This window comes from Callithrix jacchus, chromosome 8 (genome assembly GCF_049354715.1).
Source record: "Callithrix jacchus isolate 240 chromosome 8, calJac240_pri, whole genome shotgun sequence".
In the NCBI taxonomy this organism is placed as follows: domain Eukaryota; kingdom Metazoa; phylum Chordata; class Mammalia; order Primates; family Cebidae; genus Callithrix; species Callithrix jacchus.
The window spans coordinates 37,087,965-37,107,901 of record NC_133509.1 but is presented as its reverse complement, the minus strand read 5'-3'; the positions used below and the strand labels follow the sequence as shown (position 1 = coordinate 37,107,901).

At 35.9% G+C, this 19,937-nt stretch overlaps 1 protein-coding gene and 1 pseudogene across 7 annotated transcripts in view; both read left to right on the top strand.

Moving 5' to 3' along the window:
* FAM227B (family with sequence similarity 227 member B) overlaps positions 1-19,937 on the top strand; it is a 315,059-nt gene that overhangs the window by 222,827 nt on the left and 72,295 nt on the right. The gene's annotated exons all lie outside the window — the stretch shown is intronic.
* LOC144577340 (heterogeneous nuclear ribonucleoprotein A1-like) lies at positions 13,140-14,335 on the top strand (annotated as a pseudogene).

Here is a 19,937-nt window from a genome sequence, read left to right as displayed (position 1 = left end):
GATTTGTGTATGTTGAACCAGCCTTGCATCCCCAGGATGAAGCCTACTTGATCATAATGGATAAGCCTTTTGATGTGCTATTGCAATCAGTTTGCCGGTATTTTACTCAAGATTTTTGCGTCTATGTTTGTCATGGGTATTGGCCTGAATTTTTCTTTTCTTGTTGAGTCTCTGCCAAGTTTTGGTATCAGGATGATGTTGGTCTCATAAAATGATTTGGGAAGGATTCCCTTTTTTTATATTGTTTGGAATAGTTTTAGAAGGAATAGTACCAACTCCTCTTTGTATATCTGATAGAATTCGGTTGTGAACCCATCTGGACCTGGGCTGTTTTGGGGTGGTAGGCTATTAATTGCAGTCTCAACTTCAGCCCTTGTTATTTGTCTATTCAGGGTTTGGACTTCTTTCAGGTTTAGTTTTGTGAGGGTGCAAATGTCGGGGAATTTATTCATTTCTTCCAGGTTTACTGGTTTATGTGCATAGAGTTGTCTGTAGTAATCTCTGGTGGTAGTTTGTATTTCTATGGAATCTGTGGTGTGTTATACCCTTAATCATTTTTATTGCATCTCTTTGATTCTTCTCTCTTTTCTTTTTTATTAATCTGGCTAGTGGTCTCTCTATTTTGTTGATCTTTTCAAAAAACCACCTTTATTGATTTTTTTGAAGGGTTTTTTTGTGTCTTTATCTCCTTCAGTTCTCTAATCTTAGTTATTTCTTGTCTACTGCTAGCTTTTGAGTTTTTTTGATCTTTCAATTTTGATGATAGGGTGTCAATTTTAAATTCTTCCTTGCTTCTCTTGTGGGTATTTATTGCTATACATTTTTCTGTAGACATTGCTTTAAATGTCTCCCTGAGATTCTGGTACATTGTGTCTTCATTCTCATTGGTTTTGAAGAACATCTTTATTTATGCCTTCATTTCATTGTTTATCCAGTCAGCAATCAAGAGCCAGTTGTTCAGTTTCCATGAAGTTTTGCTAATCTGGGTTAGTTTCTTAATCCTGAGTTCTAATCTGATTACACTGTGGCTTGAGAGACTGCTTGTTATGATTTTCATTTTTTTGCATTTGCTTTTCCATTCCTTTGATTTACTTTTAATTATGTGGTCAATTCTAGAGTAGGTTTGATTTGGTGCTGAGAAGAACGTATATTCTGTGGATTTGAGGTGGAGAGTTCTGTAAATGTCTATTAAGTTTGCTTGGTCCAGAGATGAGTTCAAGTCCTGCATATCCTCTTAATTTTCTGTCTCATTGATCTGTCTAATATTGACAGTGGAGTGTTACAGTCTCTTACTATTATTGTTTGGGAGTCTAAGTCTCTTTGTAGGTCATTAAGAACTTGCTTTACGTATCTGGGTGTTCCTGTATTGGGTGCATATATATTTAGGATCATTAGCTGTTCTTATTGCATTGATCATTTTACCGTTATGTAATGCCCTTTTTTGTCTCTTTTGATCTTTGTGGGTTTAAAGTCTATTTTATAAGAGTAGGATTAGAACTCCTGCTTTTTTTCTCTCTCTCCATTTGCTTGATACATCTTCCTCCATCACTTTATTCTGAGCCTGTGTATGCTTGTATGTGAGATGGTTTTCTTGGATATAGCACACCAAAGAGTTTTGACTTTTTATCCCATTTGCCAGTCTGTGTCTTTTGATTGGTGCATTTAAGCCCATTTACATTTATGGTTAATATTGTTATGTGTGAATTTGATCCTGTGATTTTGATGCTAGCTCGTTGTTTTGCCCATTCGTTGATGCAGTCTCTTCATTGTGTTGATGTTCTTTACCATTTTGTATGTTTTTGGAGTGGCTGATACTCATTGTTTCTTTCTATGTTTAGTGCTTCTTTCAAGATCTCTTTTAAGGCAGACCTGGTGGTGATAAAACCTCTGAGCATTGCTTGTTTGTAGAGGATTTTATTTCTCCTTTACTTATGAAGCTTAGTTTGGCTGGATATTAAATTCTAGGTTGGAAGTTCTTTTCTTTAAGGAAGTTGAATATTGGCCTCCATTCTCTTCTGGCTTGTAAGGTTTCTGCTAAGAGATCCACTGTGAGTCTGATGGGCTTTCCTTTGTGGGTAACCCCACGTTTCTCTCTGGCTGCCCTTAGCATTTTTTCCTTTATTTCAACCCTGGTGAATTTGACGATTATGTGCCTTGGGGTTGCTCTTGTTGAGGAATATCTTTGTGGTGTTCTCTGTATTTCCTGGACTTATATATTGGCCTACCTTGCTAGATTTTGGAAGTTCTCCTGGGTAATATCCTGAAGAGTGTTTTCCAGCTTGGATTCATTCTCTCTGTCACATTCAGCTACACCTATCAAAGGTAGATTAGGTCTTTTCACATAATCTCATATTTCTTGGAGGCTTTGTTCATTTATTTTTACCCTTTTTTCTCTAATCTTGCCTTCTCATTTTATTTCATTGAGTGGATCCTCATCTCTGATATTCTTTCTTCTGCTTGGTCTATTTGGCTATTGAAACTTGTGTATGCTTCATGATGTTTTCGTGTTGTGTTTTTCAGCTCCATCAATTCATTTATGTTCTTCTCTAAGCTGTTTATTCTTGTTAGCCTTTCATCAAAGCTTTTTTCAGTGTTCTTAGTTTCTTTTCATTGGGTTAGAACATGTTCTTTTAGCTCAGAGACGTTTGTTATTACCCACTTTCTGAAGCCTGTTTTTGTCAATTCATCAGACTCATTCTCCATCCAGCCTTGTTTCCTTTCTGGTGAGGAATTGTGATCACTTGGAGGGGGAGAGGCATTCTGGTTTTGGGTGTTTTCATTCTTTTAATGCTGGTTTTTTCCCATCTTTGTGGATTTATCTACCTGTGGTCTTTGTAGTTGTGACTTTCAGATGGGTTCTCTGAGTGGATGTCCTTTTTGTTGATGATGATGTTATTTCTTTCTGCTTTTTAGTTTTCTTTCTAACAGTCAGGCCCCTCTGCGATAGGACTGCTGGAGGTCCCCTCCAGACCTGCTTGCCTGCAGATCACCTGCAGTGGCTTCAGAACAGTAAAGGTTGCTGCCGGTTTCTTTTTCTTTTATCTTTGTCCCAGAAGGATACTTGCCAGATTTCAGTCTGAGCTCTCCTTTATGTGGTGTCTTTTTTGATATATGGGGGTCGGGAGCTGCTTAAAGAGACCGTCTTTCCCTTATAGGAGCTCAAATGCTGAGTTGTGAGCTTCATTGTTCCCTTCAGAGCTACTGGACAGGTATGGTTAAGTCTCCTACAGTGGAACTTATAACTACCTTTTTTTCCCAGAAGCTCTGTCCCAAGAAGATGGGGCTTTATTTATAAGTTCCTGACATGCTGCTGTTTTTTTTTAGAGATGCCCCTCCCAGTGAGGAGGTCTCCCAACAGAGGCATTGCTGAGCTGCCATGGGCTCTGCCCAGCTGCTGTGTGAACTTCCTTGCAGTTTTGTTTTTTTTGTTTTTTTTTGTTTTTTTTTTGCACTTTTCTTTAAGAGGTATAGTTAGAACTGCCTTGGTAATGGCAGTCTGACTTAGTAATGGCAGACTATCTGTAATGGTGGACTGCCTCAGTAATGGCAGACTGCCTTGGTAATGACAGACTACTGTGGTAATGGTGGACTGCCTCGGTAATGGTGGACTGCCTCAGTAATGGTGGACTGCCTTGCTAGTGGCAGACTGTCTTGGTAGTGGTGGACTGCCTCGGTAATGGCAGACATCATTCCCCCAGCAGAGCTGGACTGTATTGGGTCCAGCTGTGCTTGCTGTGAAACTCCCAGTCCAGAGAGTTTCAGATTGCTGGTTTTTGTGGGGATGGGACCAGCCAAGCCACATCACCTGGCTCCCTGTTTTAGCCCCCTTTTTTTCAGTTGAAAGGGCAATTCTGTCTTCCAGGCATTCCAGGTGCCAGATGAAACGGCACCCAGATTTGTGTGAGTTTTTATGTGGAGACCTGCTGTGCTGGCTGAAACAGCTGTCCTGTAGACTTTTCTACCCGGGAATCTCTTGGTCTGTATGCAGTAAAAAATACATTTGGAAATGCGGTGATCACTCACCCTCTGCATTTTCGCTGGGAACTGCAATTCAGAGCTGTTCCTATTAGGCCATCTTGGATCATCTTCCGATATTTTTCTAATATAATTTTTTGGTTACATATGATTATAGCTTTGATTTCTTAGCCTAAGTAATTTGGAAGTTGGAAACATTGTAGTATGAGCTTAGAAAGCTGCTGAGTAAGTAGAAATGCAAATGTATAGCATATTTTAGAAGAAATATTGTTTCTGAATGCCAAGTACTATATGTATAATAAATCAAAATGCCATCTTGTTTAACTGAATCAATAAAAGAATATGGAAATAGCTTATAGCTTCTCTGCAAATAAGGATGTAAAAGTACTGAAAGATGTTTGAAAATTGCTTTCTCTCTAAAGTATTTTTAAATTCCCCATAACAATTGATATATCCTACTATTTTTGCACAATTTTGGAAATGTTTGCAAAGCAAAAAAGGCAAGTTTCAATTCAAAACTCAATTAGAATGGTAACAAATTCTGAATTAAGAGATTCCAAATCTAAGAACTTTTGCCATATTTTAAATCATCCTAATAATATATGGTTTATTAGGATAATATTTATTATTTTTGCCTTGAGTAAATAAAGAGGATAATTCTAGTTCTTGGTACAACTAAAGGATTAAGTAAAAGTCTCCTTCTAAAATGGTAATGAAATTATTTATATGTACTCATCCTTTACCTTGATTGCCTTCTTTATGCCTTCCATTACATTTTATGCCACTCAGCATGTTGATATACTGTGACAATAAATATATTTCCAGTGTCATCAAATATAAAACCAAGAATGCAAACTCAGAAGTATCAAAAAATTATTGTTCACTTTATCTCTCAAAAAGGTGGACAATAAGGAATGAAATATATACAATTTTTGTATTATTTTAGCATATCTAGAATATATTTTGATTTAAAAGGGGACTTTTTTTTCCAACAGTGTTCCTCGTCTTATTAGTACTTAATTTATCATTTTTAGAATGAGAAACCATGTTTTGTTCTGTTTTTCCCTTTCTTGGTTTACAGATAAAATTATTTTATGCTATTTCCTTGGTAATACCAAATATTTACAAAGATTTGGGGATTTTTTTTTGTTTTATTTTCAATTCTGTAACTATTTTTTATCCTATCCATCCTCCTTCCCCTTCTCTGCATTTTAATTCTCCACTTTGTTATGTTTTTTCCTAGCTCCCTCTCTTATTCCCATATTTTTACTCCCTCTCTCCTTTCTCTTTCTCTCTCTCTCTCGTGCACACACACACAAACACACACACACACACACACCCTCACTCAAATGCTTTTTCTGTCATACCCATGCTTAAGGTTTGTAGAAACCTCCTTAGCTCATTCTTATATTAATTTTATAGTTGTTTATCATTTTTTCAGTCTAGTCTTGAAAAACACATCTGGTTTTCATTCTAATCAGTACTCCTCTGAGAGCAGCATTATATTATAGAAGTCAAACAATTCTCAAATAATAACCCATAATGTTGCAACTTCTGGTAATTTAAACTTTTATTCAGTAACTTTGAAAGAGTTTTTCATGTAGTCCAACTTGGCAGCCTTTTGTTTAAGATAAAAGTTAATGGAGGTGGGGTTTGTATGGGTAATCATTTAAAGAAACAATATTTGGAAATTTGTTTTCTCAAAATGAGAAATCTTTGAAACTAAACATGGAAAATGATTCACTGTTTTCATTAGCAATTCATTTCTGAGAGTTCACAATTTAAATGACACATACAACTTATATGCTATGGAAATGAGATGACAGTGAAGCCAATGTACTGAAAAAGGAAGGCAAAAACACTAGAACTACTAAGAAATAGCAAGTAGATGATAAGTAAGAAATTATTGAAAACTACTTACAAAACATAAAACTATGTGCATTATGAAACTATGTGCATTATGAGAGGATATAGTGTTTAGAGGTAATATGGAACAAAGGGGCCTGTGGGGAGCTTTCAGAATTCAAATGATTTACAATCAGATATTCTGAATTTGAATTATTGGTCTTAATAATTGTGTGACATCGGCAAGTTATTTAACTTCTCTGAGTCCATGACATGTTACAAGAATAATAGAGGACAAATTTCCACTTGAAGAAGGTTAAAGGGCTGAAAAGTGGATGCGAAAATAAATAGGGTACTTTAGAAAATCTGAAGTGAGAGGACAGTTGTGAAAGAAGATGATTAGATCATTCTAATGGCAACATTATAGGTGAGATTGAGCAGAAACCTCATGTGGAAAGGTGAGCCTAAAAGAAATGAGAAAATGAGAACAAGGGAAATATTAGAGCCTGAATGAGCCTGAAAACAATAAAAGCAAGATGAATATAGTAGAAAACAGAAAGATACTATTCTTCTGGCATATATCTCTATTTTATATATTAAAGGCTTACATGGCACTTACTGCATGCCAGGCAGTTTTCTAAGCATTTTATAAAATTTAATGATGCAGTCATATTAAGTTGGCATTATTTTTATCCTTATTTTGCAAACGATGAAACTAGTCTTAGGGATAGTTTGCCAGAAAAAAGAAGTAAGTGGAATAAAATTTGAGATGACTTCAGTTCTCCAGCAAACATTGCTAGAAAGTTAAAGGAAGATAGTTCCCTCCAGGAAGAAAATAGTGATAACAATAATAATTACAACAACAGAATTTATTGAGCCTTTATTAAGTGCCAGCTTTTATATCAACTTAAAACACTTAATAAAGTGTTATAAGTTTATATAAATCTCTTTTGACATACATATATTCCCATTTATATATATTACACATATACATATGTATATATATATTTCATATGCATATGAAAATATATATATTATATATGTATATATGAGACAGAGAGAAGGAAGGGTAGTATAAGAATACAATTACTCCTTTATCCTCATTTTCCAGATGAAGAAAGAAGACACAAGAGAGTTTAAATAACTTTTACAAGTTAATAAAATTTGAAATAAATTGGAATATTTTTACAGACAGGTTAATCTGAAGGCTGAGCCTTTAGTCACTATTACTTTCAACATAGGATTTATTTTCATAAAGGGGATGTGGAGGGTGTCCCTAACATTTTTCAACTGTGCAGCATCTTAAAGTGGAATACGCTAGTTGACATGGTTAGTTCACATGTAAAGAATTCAAATAAAAAGCCCTCCAATACTGAAGTGAAACTTGCTAAGAAAATAAACATACTCATCTTCAGAGGACACTCACTCACGCGAGCCAGCCATAATGCTAAACTAAATCTTTAATCATACATATAAACCAAAGATGACAAACATTTGGAGAAAAGAAGAAAGATCAAAGTGAAGGCACCAAGAAAACTGATCCTTCAGAAAGGTAATCCAGGAAATATAAAATATATATTTCAAATTTTTCCTAGAATTTATATACTTATTCATTAAAAAAATATTCACTATGTACCTCCTACTATGTATCAGACTCAGAATTGTTGTAATAAATGCCATGGTGATATAACCCCAGCCCTCCACCCCGAGAAACAACAATACGTTAGTTGCTTCCATGAAGCTTATTTGAAATTATATTGCATTATTTAAAAAGCATGATCTGACAGAAAATGAAGCAGAAAAAAACAGAATTAGGAATCAAGAATGTCATAGCAGAACAAATAACTTGACAGAATGGTTAAATAATAGACTGAATATGGGTAAAGGACAAATGTATGACTTGTAACGTCCAGCATTCAAAATTAGAACAAAAAGCAGAGGCAGAAAATAGAGAAATGTTAAAGGATATGGAAGATCAATTTAGATAATGTTCATACGTGTGCATGTGTCTTTATAATAGTACAATTTATAATTCTTTTGGTATATACCCACACTGTATTCCACAATGGTTGAACTAATTTACACTCCCACCAACAGTGTAAAAGTGTTCCTGTTTCTTCACATCCTTTCCAGCATCTGTTGTCTCCAGATTTTTTAATGATCATCATTTTAACTAGTGTGAGATGTTATCTCAGTGTAGTTTTGATTTGCATTTCTCTAATGACCAGTGATGATGAGCATTTTTCATATGTTTGTTGGCCTCATATATGTCTTCTTCTGTAAAGTGTCTGTTCATATTTTTCACCCACTTTCAAATGGGTTTGTTTTTTTCTTGTAAATCTGTTTTAGTTCTTTGTAGATTCTGGATATTAGCCCTTTGTCAGATGGGTAGATTGTAAAAATTTTTTCCCATTCTGTTGGTTGCCAATTCACTTTAATGATTGTTTCTTTTGCTGTGCAGAAGCTCTGGAGTTTAATTAGGTCCCATTTATCTATTTTGGCCTTTGTTGCCAATGCTTTTGGTGTTTTAGTCATGAAGTCCTTGCCTATGCCTATGTCCTAAATGGTTTTGCCTAGGTTTTCTTCTAGGGTTTTTATGGTGTTAGGTCTTATGTTTAAGTCTTTAATCCATCTGGAGTTAATTTTAGTGTGAGGTATCAGGAAGGGGTCCAGTTTCTGCTTTCTGCACATGGCTAGCCAGTTTTCCCAACACCATTTATTAAACAGGAAATCCTTTCCCCATTGCTTGTTTAGCAGTTTTTTTTGAAAAAAAATTAATAAAGTAGATAGACTGCTAGCTAGACCAATAAAGAAAACAGAGAAGATCCAAACAAACACAATCACAAAGACAAAGGGGATATTACCACTTACCCCACAGAAATACAAGCATCATAAAATACTATAAACACCTTTATGCACACAAACTAGAAATTCTAGACAGAATGGGTAAATTCCCAGACACATACACAGTCCCAAGACTGAGCCAGGAAGAAATTGAATCCCCCAATAGACCAATAACAAGTTCTGAAACTGAGTCAGTAATAAATATTTACTAGTTTGATAGTAAATATTGAGGCAGTAATAAATATTTACTAGTTTGGTCCAGTAAACTGGACCCCTTCCTGATACCTTACACTAAAATTAACTCCAGATAGAATAAAGACTTAAACATAAGACCTAACACCATAAAAACCCTAGAAGAAAACCTAGGCAAAACATTCAGGACATAGGCATAAACAAGGACTTCAAGACTAAAACACCAAAAGCATTGGCAACAAAGGCCAAAATAGACAACCAATGAAAATGTAGGACCAGATTCATAGCTGAATTTTACCAAAAGGTACAAAGAAGAGCTGGACCATTTCTAATGAAACTATTCCAAAAAATTTTAAAGGAGGGACCCCTGCCTAGCTCATTCTATGAGACCAGCACCATCCTGATACCAAAACCCGGCAGAGATACAACTTCAGGCCAATACCCTTGATGAACATAAATGCAAAAATCCTCAACTAAATGCCAGCAAACCAAATCCAGCAGCACATCCAAAAGCTTATCCACCATGATCAAGTTGGCTTCATCCCTGGGATGCAAGGTTGGTTCAACATACACAAATCAGTAAATGCAATTCATTACGTAAACAGAACTAAAGACAAAAACTACATGATTATCTCAATAGGTGCAGAAAAAGACCTTTGATAAAATTCAATTCCCTTTCAGGTTAAAAACGCTCAATAAACTAGGTATTGAAGGAACATCTCTCAAAATAATAAGAGCCATATATAAAAACCCACTGCCAATATCCTACTGAATAGACAAAATCTGGAAGCTTTCCTGTTGAAAACTGGCACAAGACGAGGATACCCACTGTCACCACTCCTAATCAACAAAGCATTGGAAGCTTTGGCCAGGGCTATGAGGCATGAGAAAGAAAGAAAGCATATTCAGATAGGAAGAGAGGAAGTCAAATTATCTTTCTGTGCAGATGGCACGATTTTATATCTAGAAAACCCCATTGTGCCAATCCAAAAACTTCTTTTTTTTTTTTTTGAGACGGAGTTTCGCTCTTGTTACCCAGGCTGGAGTGCAATGGCGCGATCTCGGCTCATTGCAACCTCCGCCTCCTGGGTTCAGGCAATTCTCCTGCCTCAGCCTCCTGAGTAGCTGGGATTACAGGCACACACCACCATGCCCAGCTAATGTTTTGTATTTTTAGTAGAGATGGGGTTTCACCATGTTGACCAGGATAGTCTCAATCTCTTGACCTTGTGATCCACCCGCCTCGGCCTCCCAAAGTGCTGGGATTACAGGCATGAGCCACCGCGCCCGGCCCTCAAAAACTTCTTAAGCTGATAAGCAACTGCAGCAAAGCCCCAGGATACAAAATCAATGCGCAAAAATTGCTTGCATTCCTATGCACAAACAGTAGGCAAGCAGAGAACCAAATCATGAATTGTGAATGAATCCCCATTCACAATTGCTACAAAAAGAATAAAATACCTAGGAATTACAGCTAACAAGGGAAGTGAAGGACCTCTTCAAGCGGAACTACAAAGCTCTGCTCAAAGAAATTAGAGGACACAAACAAATGGAAAAACATTCTATGCTCATGGATAGAAAGAATCAGTATTGTGAAAATGGCCATATGGCCCAAAGTAATATATAGATTCAATGACACTGACATTCTTCATAGAATTAGGAAAAACTTTTAAAATTTATATGGAATCAAAAAAGAGCCCAAATAGCTTTTTCTCTGCAAAAATAAAGAAGAGCCAATATACAAATTATTGATGTGTCTTTCTGTCATGAACTTTGCTTGTCTTATAATAGTTTATTGTACACCAAGCACTGTGTATAAAAGAACTATAGAGTCTGAAGATGTTATTTGTCACCAGAGGTGATTCTTCCTTTTCTCATTTAGAATGAGGGACTGAGATTATGTTTTAATCAGTGGTTGAGCTGGATAAGAGCTGGAATGCAGTTTTGGTAAGATTAACTCACATTTTGTTCTCCTCTGTTCTTTGGGCATGGCTTTCATGGGCTTTAAATTTAAAAAGTGGAAGTTTCTGAATCCTCAGCCATGAAAATTTAGGGAGATTCAATTCTATCCTTTGAATGTGTTGGCCTTAACTTTTTAACCTTCAATACCACACATCTTCAAAATTTAATATAGGTCTTTATGAGAAGACCAACCGGGTATTTGCAAGACTGCCTTGCAGACACTGTAAGAATTGTAAAAGACTTCATAGAGACTTCATATGTTTCTGACCTAGCCCTGCCTCAGCCTTTAAAAACACTACATAACTCAGCAAATATCCTGTGGTAAAAATTGGATATGACATGTGATGCTGCTCTAAATTTTTATACCTGCCTGCGTAGTTGTCCAAAGTTCTGATGGTTCATTCTTTCAAGGGATGAAAATAACTGAGATTGTCAGCTCATATAAGAAAGACTCTTCCCTCTCTAGAATTTTAAATTCTCCCTTTCCCATTTTTTTCATTGTCCTTAAAATAGCATTTTTGTAATATCTCTAGGTTTTTCTAATTATTGATGTGGAAACATTGACTATAAGAACTACAATATCCTACTTAGAAGCAGAAGTCTCAAGTTGATTTTTTTAAAATCCGTCTTTATTCTTCTTACAAAAAACAAAACTTAACCCCCCCAGGAAAGCTGAAAACAAAGCAAAAGAAAAAAACATATGATGTAACTATTTACCAAAAGAAAGATAGCATAGTAGTATTTATATGAGATAAATTAAAAGTTAAGGAAGAAGGCATTGGTGAGTATAAATGTGTATGTACCAAAAATATTGCCTAGAAATATATAAAGCAAAAATGTTCAGACTCTCATGGATTAACTGATAAATGCATAACTACAGTGTACTATTTTAATGGTCCTCTCTTAAATAACAATATTTAAATCTATTAAAGAATATTAGGAAAACATTAGTACATTTGGCATAAGTGTATGTTTATTACAGTGCATTCAACAGTCAAGACTAAACATTCTTTTCAAGTGAAGATACAAGTGGAGCAATTACAAACGTTTTCCACATACTGTCATAAATGAAATCTCAGCAGTATATAGACTATTTCTTTCCTACTGCTCCTCACCAACTGATGTTTTGTCTTTCTTTTTAACCTAAATTAAACATGGTTAATGATTATATTTACTTATTTGTACTCACCTTCGACCCTTTTGCAATTCTTCACCTTTTCAGTTCACTGAAAAAGACACAAACCTAATTAAAGATAATTCTCCACACCTGAATTTGAGCACCTACTGTGTATATAGAAATCATACAATCGACCAGGCGCGGTGGCTCACGCCTGTAATCCCAGCACTTTGGGAGGCCAAGGCGGGTGGATCACGAGGTCAAGAGATTGAGACCATCCTGGTCAACATGGTGAAAACCCGTCTCTACTAAAAATACAAAAAAAATTAACTGGGCATGGTGGTGCGTGCCTGTAATCCCAGCTACTCAGGAGGCTGAGGCAGGAGAATTACCTGAACCCAGGAGGTGGAGGTTGCGGTGAACCGAGATCACACCATTGCACTCAGTGGGTAACAAGAGTGAAACTCCATCTCAAAAAAAAAAAAAAGAAAAGAAAAAAAGAAATCATACAATCATGCCGAGTAGTGTCATTTTTAATTTATAATTATGTAACTTAAATTGGCCTTAATTCTGTCGATCATACTGCATTCCCTATTACTTTATTTCTCCCCTTCACCTAGACAACTACTTCCACCTTTATTTCTCTTCAAATCTCCAGCACCACCTCTCCATCTTCAATCTCAGATGGTGACTTTGCTTTCTACTTCAATTAGAAATTTAAAGCAATGAAAACTTCCACAAATTCCAACCACCACATCTACCCAATTACCAGCATTATGTACCATATTCTCTCTTTCCGTTCTGTGTTCCTATCTAAGGTCAACTTTTCCTAGTAACCTCATTTACTCCTCCAAGTATCCCATGAATTGGTGTTGATGGTGGTATCATTTGATTGTTGGGGGGAAAGGTTCAAAGTGAAATCATTAGGGAAGAACTGTTCTAGCTCTGTGTTTTCTATCCCCTTGTTATTCAAAGGGTGGTTCCTCAGAACAGCAGCATCACCAATACCTGTGATGTTGTTTGGCCCCAGACCTAATTAATTTTAAAAGGGGATGCATTTTAAAAAGATTCTCAAGTGTTTCTTATTCTCTTTCATATTTAAAGAACATTCCTGTATACCAGTCTGTCCTTTCCCAAGTGCATTTCATTATAGTATAGTGGCACCAATTATTTTAAAAATAAAATTGGTCCTTTCTGCCCATGGACGCCACTGAGGCAGCATCATTAAAGTCTTTCTTCTCCCCGCGATCATGTCTAAGTCAGAGTTTCCTAAAGAGCCTGAACAGCTGAGGAAGCTCTTCATTGGAGGATTGAGCTTTGAAATAACCGATGAGAGCCTCAGGAGCCATTTTGAGCAATGGGGAATGTTCACAGACTGTGTGGTCATGAGAGATCCAAACATTAAGCGCTCCAGGGGCTTTGGGTTCATCACGTATGCAACTGTGGAGGAGGTGGATGCAGTCATGAATGCAAGGCCACACAAAGTGGATGGAAGAGTTGTGGAACCAAAGAGAGCTGTCTCAAGAAAAGATTCTCAAATATCAGGTGCCCACTTAACTGAAAAAAATATTCTTTGGTGGCATTAAAGAAGACACTGAAGAACATCACCTAAGAGATTATTTTGAACAGTATGGAAAAATTGAAGTGATTGAAATCATGACCGACAGAGGCAGTGGCAAGAAAAGGGGCTTTGCCTTTTTAACCTTTGATGACCATGACTCCATGGATAAGATTGTCATTCAGAAATACCATACTGTGAATGGCCACAACTGTGAAGTTAGGAAAGCCCTGTCAAAGCAAGAGATGGCTAGTGCTTCATCCAGCCAAAGAGGTCGAAGTGGCTCTGGAAACTTTGGTGGTGGTCGTGGAGGTAGTTTTGGTGGGAATGACAATTTTGGTCGTGGAGAAAACTTCAATGGTCATGGTGGCTTTGGTGGCATCCATCGTGGTGGTGGATATGGTGGCAGTGGGGATGGCTATAATGGATTTGGTAATGATGGAGGCAATTTTGGAGGTGGTGGAAGCTACAATGATTTTGGCAGTTACAACAATCAGTCTTCAAATTTTGGACCCATGAAGGGAGGAAAGTTTGGAGGCAGAAGCTCTGGCCCCTATGGTGGTGGCGGCCAATACTTTGCCAAACCACAAAACCAAGGTGGCTATGGTGGTTCCAGTAGCAGCAGTAGCTATGGCAGTGGCAGAAGATTTTAATTAGGAAACAAAGCTTAGCAGGAGGGGAGAGCCAGAGAAGTGACAGGGAAGCTACAGGTTACAACAGATTTGTGAACTCAGCCAAGCACAGTGGTGGCATGGCCTAGCTGCTACAAAGAAGACATGATTTAGACAAATATTCATGTGTATGGGCAAAAAACTCGAGGACTGTATTTTAGACTTATTGTATAACAGGTTAGTTTAGTTTCTGTTCTGTGGAAAGTGTAAAGCATTCCAACAAAGGGTTTTAATGTAGATTTTTTTTTCTTTTTTTTTTTTTTTGCACCCATGCTGTTAATTGCTAAATGTAATAGTCTGATCGTGACGCTGAATAAATGTCTTTTTTTAAATAAATAAATAAATAAAAATAAAATTGCTTCTTAGATCATGTTTTACTAGAAGTCAGTTCATCTCCAGGGTACTAACTAATTCAAGCCCTCCACAATTCTGTTAGTTTCTTGCAAATGAAGTTTCTGATGGTGATGGTGTTCCTTCTTTTGGTGTGATTTATTTGATTATGTTTGAATTCAGTTAGTCTCAGTAGTCAGGGTAGGAGCTTGGTGGTAGCCAGATCAAAGAATTTGGAATTACCAGCCTTATAAGAGATAATTTCTGTTGTATTCATTCATTTTAACTGTTAATTTCTTATTCACTGAAAAAGAACTTGGTCTAATTAAAAACAGAACAAAATTTTGCAAATTTGAGCTTGGTCTGTGGACTTATTTTAAGGCATACTGTTAGTGGTGAATATTGGGAACCCACCTATGGAAAAAGTTTGAGAGCCTATAATTTATTTTTTTAAATATGGAATTTAGTGTTAGTTTTTTGTTAAGTATAGAAGTCTTACTTACAGTAAACATTCTGATGGAAATATTTTAGTTAAAGGATGGGAAACTGACAATACGTCATTAAGAGTTCTGCTAGCATTTTTCCCATTAGAGCACAATGACTCCAAACAAAGAGGAAATGATATGGGTGAACCACCGCATCCTCCATTTACATGAAGAGGAAAACACATTGAGCTCTTGTGAAAGTTTTATGTCTTCTACATTTGAGCCCTCTGACCATATTTTGAAAGAAACATGCATTTCAAATAAAGTATGCAAACACTGAACTTTCCAAAGCAAAAATTTTGTTATCCCTTTCATTGCATTATTTCAAGGTTTTAAATATTTAAATTAAAAATACTCCACTTTATTCCTCTACAGTATCAGGTAACTATGCACTCCTTGACTCGCCTTTTCTTCATGATTTTCATGGTTGTTGTATTGATCCATTCCTTTGCTATTACAAAGAGCTACACTCAGCTAACAAAAAGTTTCAAGACCTTGGCAAACATTTCAAAATTATTAGATTACAAAAAGTAAATGAGATATAATTGCTTTCATCTTCCAATAGACTATCATGTTACCTTTCTCCATTACAAATAATCTGTGGGGAAATTAAGTTTATGACCATTTCAAATAATTAGGCTCATTAACAGCTTATGACTTAAGAGGTAAAGCCACATCATTCACATCATTTAGTAACCAACTATAATATTTAAATGAGCTCATAATTACCCACCAGTTATTTGAATCATCCTCAAAGATTTGAGTTCAATGCATTATTTACTGACAGACACATTTTTAAAAGCTTCTTACACTTGGATAACCATTCCATCTGAATGTCTTCACTCTTTGTCTTCTTCACATGCTTAAAGTAAGGACACTTGGGATGGTCTTTTCATTGTCTTGCCTTGTTACTCAACCTCATTTTTATGTACATTCCATTGCCTGAATTCAATTTCCATGTTTGAACCCCTGCAAATCTAATGAGTTCTTAAGACCTCACTGACTACCTCATCCCACAGTCTCTTTTGCATCCTAAAAGTTTCATTTCTGACCCAATATATTTTCCCCTTTATCTCATAATAACTTTATAATAGATGTTGAATTTTCCAAAACTATGACTTGTAATGTGTTTTATCAGCCTGTTTGATCATAAGTGACTGTAAAAGGCTGTATTGTTTACTTGTCTTGAAACTTGCAGTGTTTCTCATAGTCTACTGTTACTAAACCAAACGTGGGTCTGCTTGCCTGGCACAGTAAAGCCAAACACCCACACCAAGGTTTGCAGCAAGAGTAAGGAGGGCATTTATTTGCAGGGTGCCAAGCAAGGAGAATTGGGCAGCTAATTCTTCAGAGCTGGCCTCCCCAGTGGCCCAAAAGCAAGGGCTCTTAAAAGCAGAGGTGTATTTTAGGAAAGCAGAAGTTACAGTCAAAACTGTAAATCAACCTGGGGATTATATTAATATATTTGTTTTGCCCAAAATGGCAGGCTCTCTTCAAGTGGGGCTTACAGGGCATAGGTGGATTCAGATATTCTTTGGTTTACAGTTGCTTAGGGAAGTCAAGACTTTGTTTAAAAACTTGGGGTCATCAGAAGGGAATGTTGTGATTTGACCAGTGGGCGTTACGCTCTTTGTGCCCTTCAGGAAAAAATTTAGAACAAAGAACAGCAAGCAGATTTCATATTCCCCTTATCTGAAGTCTATGTAACTGTGGTTGGCATTTTTCATCTGATGGGGTCTGGGTTTCTGAAAAACAACTTAGGGACATGTGTCATCTTTAGTTTCTATAGGGAACCAAACGTTTTGTCCTTCTTGCTTATTGAATTGCTGATTTACTTGTCAAGGCTAGCTATATGCCTGGAATTTCTCTTGAAGGGACTCAAGACTTTTCCCTTATTTTCATGCTTGGGGTGTCCGAGCAGGCCCCTAAGAGGGGTCTCTGCTGTGTCTTGCTACAAGAGCTGTTTTTAAAATAAATGTGTGAATAAATGAATAAATGGAAAATAGCTGATTTAGGCTGAAGAAATCACATTTGTGAGTTTTTTTCCTGCTTAGTAGAGGTAGATTAATTTGATCTATCTCTTCATGTCTTAATTCATATAATCTAAAATAACATAATTTGAACATAAATTAAATTTTTAAAAGGTCTCACTTTTACAAATAAACTAGAACTAGTTTTGGATCTTTATGTCATGGTCTTCCTAAGAACAATTCTTTCCAATGGAAATACCAGATTAATAGCAGTGTCTCAGTTGTTAGGCTGTTTCAAGGAAGGGATAAGTGAAAGGTATGGCAAAGCACATAGGTCAGTTCATATTGGATGTCACATATTTAAAGATTTTATTATGAAAACAATGGGCAATGTATTTGTATATATATTTAAATATGTACCTGCCCATTTTTTCACATAAGGATTCTTTTCATAGCTGTACATAAATGCATTGAATACAGCAGCATAAAATAACATTTTAAATAAGCAGATAAGGAAAAGAGGGTTAAAATTGTGATAGGAGAGAAGATAAAAGCCTGAAATTAGGTTAGAATGTGAAATCTTATTCAAAAATCTTTTACTTTTGCTAGACTTGGCCCATGAATTAGATTGGCTCTGAGCATTTTATCTGTCAAGGCAAAGGAAATGATAGTGCCATTTTGGATAACTGGGAAGTATCCCAAAACAAAACAATATGCACATCAAGTACACCTATTCTTTATACTAACACAAGATAGTATATTTTTTCTTGTGGATCCCTGTATCAAACAGGATGGACAGAATTATGCTATAGTAACAAACATTAGCAAAATTTTAGTGGCTTATGCTAACAAAGATTTATTTTTCACTTGCACTGTGTGTTCATTGCATATAAGATGGGGTCTCTATCTACTATAGTAACTCATACATACAAGCCAAAGGAGACTTTCATTTATAATCAGTGCAGCAGGAGGAAGAGAAATGGGTGGCTGGAATATTGGTTCTTAAAGCTTCCATTTGGAAAAGACACATTGCATCTGAGCTCAAATTTCTTCATTTCATTGCCCACAGCAAGTCCCATGTTCATACTTACCTTAACAAACTTAAAGATAGTTTGCAGTCCAACCTTGTGCCTTGGAAGGATGAAAAGGTGAATATTTCTGAAGAGCCAAATTGATTGCCACATTCTCCCTAGAGAAGCATTGCATAATGTAAAAAGTTGTGTTGACATATAAAATATCACCAGAACTGAGTCTATGACATTGCACTGTGTTGACCAAGGGCATAAAGACAAGGCAAAAGCTGATAAAAATGGTTCTACCAGTGGCTACGAAAAATCAGTTCTGATACATAGCTCTTTACTGGTCTACCTTAATTCAGGAATATGTTTCAGATTGCCTAAAGAAATAGATAAGTTACTCCTAAATATATATTGCTTCTCTCAACAAAGATTTTATATATATGAACTAATAGTAGTTTGCATTTATATCCCTTCAGAATTAATATTAACAATATTAATATTAATAATCTTAATAACAATATTAATGTTTTTCTTCTTTTTAAAAATTTAATAGCTTTTGAGGTACAAGTGTTTTTGTTACATGGATGAATTACATGGTGCTGAATTCTGAGATTTTAGTGCACCTATCACCCAAGTAGTGTACATTTTACCTCTAATGTGTAGTTTTTTATCCTTAGCCCTCCTCTCATCCTCCAATTTCTGAGTCTCTAAAATCCATTATATCACTCTGTACCCCTTTGCATACTCAGAGCTACGCTCCCACTTAGAAGTGAGAAGATAAGGCTTTTGGTTTTGCACTGCTATGCTATTTCGCTTACAATAATGGCCTCCAGCTCCAAGTAGCTGCAAAAGACATTATTTCATTCCTCTTAATGGCTGAGTAGTATTCCGTGGTGTGTGTATGTACCACATTTTCTTTATCCACTCATTAGTTGATGGGCACTTAAGTTGGTTCTATGTATTTGCAATTGTGAATTTTACGACTATAAACCTACATGGGCAAGTGTCATATATATATATATAATGACTTCTTTCCTTTGGGTAGATACTCCATAGTGGGATTACTGGATCAAATGGTAGTGCTGCTTTTAACTCCTCAAGGCCTCTCCATTACTGTTTTCCATAGAAGTTGTACCAGTTTACTTTCCCATCAATAGTGAATAAGCATTCCCTTTTCCTCACATGTGTGCCAACCTCTATTTTTTTTGACTTTTTATTAGTAATAATGGTCATTCTTTCAGGATTCATTGTGGTATCTCATTGTCCTTTTAATTTCCATTTCTCTGATGATACTGAGCATTTTTTTATATGTTTGTTGGCCATTTGTATATCTTCTCTTGAGAAATGACTATTCATGTCCTTTGCCCACTTTTTAATGGAATTATTTGTGGTTTTTTATTGGTAATTTGTTTGAGTTCCTTGTACATTCTGGATACTAGTTATTTTTTGGATGTGTGTTTGCAAATATTTTCTCCCATTCCATGGGTTTTCTGATTAGTCTGTTAATTATTTCTTTTGTTGTGCAAAAGATTTTTAGTCTAATTAGGTTCCATTTATTTATTTTTATTTTTGTTACATTTGCTTTTCAGATCTTTGTTATAAATTTTTTGCCCAGGCTAATGTCTAGAAGAGTTTTTCCAATGTTGTCTTCTAGAATTTTTACAGTTTCAGGTCCTATATATAAGTCACTGATTCATCTTGAGTTGATTTTTGTGTAAGGTGAGAAATAGGAATTCAGTTTCATTCTTCTTCTACATGTGGCTTTCCAGTTTTTCCAGTACCATTTCATGTAATAAATAATGTCAATTCCCCAACTTATGTTTTTGTATACTTTATTGAAGATCAATTGGCTGTACATATTTGGCTTTATTTCTGGGTTATCTATTCTGTTCCATTGGTCTAGGTGCCTACTTTTATACCATTACCATGCTGTTTTAGTAACTATAGGCTTATAGTATAATTTGAAGTC